This window comes from Myodes glareolus, chromosome 9 (assembly GCF_982192425.1).
Source record: "Myodes glareolus chromosome 9, mMyoGla1.1, whole genome shotgun sequence".
In the NCBI taxonomy this organism is placed as follows: Eukaryota; Metazoa; Chordata; class Mammalia; order Rodentia; family Cricetidae; genus Myodes; species Myodes glareolus.
Genome location: NC_142034.1, coordinates 26,443,247 through 26,447,119, shown reverse-complemented (window position 1 = coordinate 26,447,119; position 3,873 = coordinate 26,443,247).

Here is a 3,873-nt window from a genome sequence, read left to right as displayed (position 1 = left end):
GCTCTAACTGTTTGTTTTGGAAGAAAAAGAAAAAGAACAAAAAAATATATATATATCACTCTAGAAAACAAACCTCTCCTGCGTTTTATTCGATGTTGCTTCTCCTCTGGTCATTAAGAGCCCGGTTGCTAAAAACATGGCTTCAAACAAAGGCAAGTTAGTGTTCACAGTCAGGCCTTTTCCATAGACCTTCAGAGCCATCTACCCGCTCTGGTGGCCCTGACACCAGAAGGGTACCCAGGTCCTAAGAGGGCTGCTTAAACTGAGCAAGACCCTTTCCGTCCAACCGAGGGAGTGGCGGAGGAGGAAAGAGAATCTCCATGGTTCAGAGAGGAAGTGTGTCTCCTCAGAGCAAGGGTCTTCACCCGAAGTTGCTCTGACCTCAGCCAATGACTCATGGGTAGAAGCAAAGTCCGAGTTGTAGTTCTTGGAGCACCTCTCAGCTAACCACTTCAAAACTCTCACGGGCGGAGTTAGTGGTCTTCCAAGGCTATTGCCTGGAGTGTGGAAGCGAGGAATAGGTGGGAGACCCAGACTTGGCAGGAAGCTTGGCTGACTCAAATGGTTGAACCTGAGGATTCCTTGTAGATGCCCTCCCCCCCACCACATACACACACCTGGCATTGGGCTCATAGGTCTGAGGCTTGCTGAGTCTGGAGGTTTGAAGTCAGGGTATGTGACAGCTCTCAAAAGAAAGCCACCAAAATGCAGGACACAAACGTTTCAGGAGGGGAATGAATGATTCATGTCCAAAAGAACCCCCAGGATTATACTTGGCTTCAAGGGGCATCTTCTTGTTCCTCTCTCACTGCGGTGTCCCTGCAAGAGCCTGTCGTGAAGTCCGCCATTCGTGGAAGCCCTGATTTTCTTATTCAGTCGTGAGGATCCCGGCTGCAGCCGGCCTGCAGCTCTGTCGCCGGCCTCGCGCGCGCGACTTTCTCGCCCGCTGCACACGCCACACTGCCGCCGAGACACTGCGGCTTGGGGTGGAGCTGGCGACAAAGGCTGGCCCCGAGTGAAAGAAACCTGCCAATGCCGGCCCTACCCCTCTCTAACGAAAGGGCAAGGGGATCTGAGAAACAGGAGGCGGGAGACGGGAAGCTTCCATACCGCAGCTGAGACAAGCGGCCTGCCAGGAGGGTTATGTTAAAGAAGGAAAATTAATTTGGCTTTACAGCTGGTGTGAACTGGGCTGTTTCTCCATCCTTCGCTCTCCAGGCTCTGCCGGCTGCAGAGAGTGAGCCAAGGAAGCCGATTTCTGCCTAAAGGAAACATAAAAAGCGAGGCAGGAGACTGGGTCGCGGCAGGGTAGGAGGCTTAGGGCGTCTGGAGCTGCCTAGGGCAGCCGCGTCTAGGTCCCTGGCCGGAATGGCTTCTTTCAGGACAAACAAAGGCGAAGGTGCAGAGGCGCAGTAGCCGGAGATGCGGAAATCAGTTGTCGAGAGAGAGAGAGAGAGAGAGAGAGAGAGAGAGAGAGAGAGAGAGAGAGACTAAGAGAGTGAGAGGCAGAGAGAAGAGAAGCTGGGAGAGGAATTCAATGCCGTGTGCGCAGCAATAAAAGAATATGACCGCTATAAAAGTTTATAGGGTATAAATTTTTGAAGGTTAAGAAACTAAACAGCAGCAAAGCAAACACCGAGGGGAAACTTTCCGGAGATGAGCCGGGCCTGAGCCTGGGCTTGGGACCTGGTGGGAGAATGGGTGGGCCTTGTTATGAAGCCCCCACCCTCACCCCTCTTGCCCCCAGGTCTGGGGCTTGGGGCCTGGAACTTGGGAATCGGGGTAAAGGAATGAGGTTCAGAGGATTAAAAAGTAAAGAAGCTATCAGCTGGGAAGAACACTTTTCTGTCCCCAAAGCTTCAGCCATCGAAATTCTGTCTGTTGTCTTTGTTCTTTACACGACCCTCTAGAAGCGCCAGTCACAAACACATGTGGTCATACACACACACACACACACACACACACACACACACACACACACACGAACACGAACTAGCAGGACCAGACATCTGAGGTAGAGTAGCTTCTTGATCCTTCTTCAGTTCCATTCCATCACTGCAGACCTCTCATCCCTCACAAAAAGCTCAGTTGTTACCCCTCAGCATGTGAAACAGTCGTGGAGGCCTTGAAAAGTGGTCCACTTACTGACCAAGAGCAGTGCACGGCTTAGCGGCTCCCAAAGAAATTAGGGACTGGGTGGATTTATAGGTTCTATTCCTTTGAACTTATCTGAACTGTTTCGTGAACAGTTTCCTAATTCCGAAGCCCTTCTCTTATCTGATTTCATTTCTTCCCCCCTTATGTCTAGTAATAATGAAAGTTTAATCCTTTGTCGCTTCTTATGTTGGTTCTCAGAGAACCTGGCTGAGATGAAAGAGGACGTCTTTTTGCCGAGTGGCCGCTAGATGGCACCCTTGCTCCATGTGAAATTTTCTAGTGTTACGGTTGAGGGCTCCTTCGGCTGCACACAGCACCTTGTTCGGCCCTACATCTAGGAGCTGAGAGCTACCAAAAGTCATGAATAATCTGCACATAATAAAAATATAGGGTTTGTTATGGCCCTTTCCCCTATTGTATGTATTTCAATTATAGTGGCGTTTCTCTCTCTTCTCAAATGGTTCATTTTCTGAATTTCACACCAAGACGGCTGTTTCCCAGTTGCTGTGTTTGGTGGGGCGGGAAACGCATGGAAACCGGGGATAATATCAATAATAGAAATATAGAAATAATGGGCCCAAATCAAGGAGGAGAACTGTCTTGGAAAAATGAGATTTCCCCGAAGTGATGGTGAGAGGAATGAAGGGCAGGCCAGCGGGTCAGGTGAGGAGGGTAAGCCCGCAGGTCTCTTGAAGAGGAAGCTACTACCCCAGGCAGGCTGCCCACACCTGCTGGGGAGCGAATCTGATGTGCTATCCCTCAGATTCCTCAAATTTGGGAGGAATGGGGACCTAGCTGTGATGAAGATTCCATGGTGCCCCAAGTCAGAGGGCCGGCAGCACCTGGGTGCTGAGTCCAGCGCCATTGTAGGCGTCCAGTCTGGACTGGGCTAGTGTCTGGCCACCCAGGCTCGAACAGGGTCTCCCCAGGGAGGCGGGTTGAGGGGACGCTGCAGCAACCCCTCGGGAGGTTCAGTCAAAACCCTGCGTGTGTTCTGGACAGGAGCAGCCGGTGAGTTTTCCGCGCGCTCCCGGGTTTCCAGGTGGGAGCCAGCCGCGGCTCCTTCCCGCGTGCCCAGGTTCTGCCCCTGGCCCTCATTCTCGGGATCCGTGGGGAAGCTGGTCCTTCTGCGATGCAGCAGCTGGAGGCCTGGACTTTTCGTTCGGAGGCCATCGCTCTGACGACCGCTCACAACCCTATCGGCTGATTCCCAATATTCAGTTTCCTCTCGGCCCAGTCGGAACCTGCCTCCAACAGGAGCTGGGAGTGGGGGAAAAGCAAGCCACCCCCACTCCCGCAAAATGACCCCAGCTGTAGCTGCTTCTTTCTCCCTCAGGACCAGGTGCAAAGAAGCCAGCGTAGTGTCTCCTCAACTTCAGTTTCTCCAATAAATCTACGCTCCGTTGGGTGTTTATAAATTATCACCGTGCTCTTTCTTGTTTTTTCTTATAACAGAAACATTTTCCTTCCATCAGAAATTTCTGGCACGGTGAAGGGATGATTTAGAACAAGTCATTGAATTTCTCCCTCACCAGTGAGTCCTCAAATCATGACCATAAAATCCCCCGCACTTGATAAAAATGTTCGCTTCCGTAACAACTTGACTCTGCCTTAGGTCGCTTTACCGCCCCCTCAGCCTTGTGCTAAAAAAAAAAAAAAGAAAAAAAGAAAAAAAAACAAAGCAAAAAACCCAGAGCCTGGTTCACTTTCCCTCTT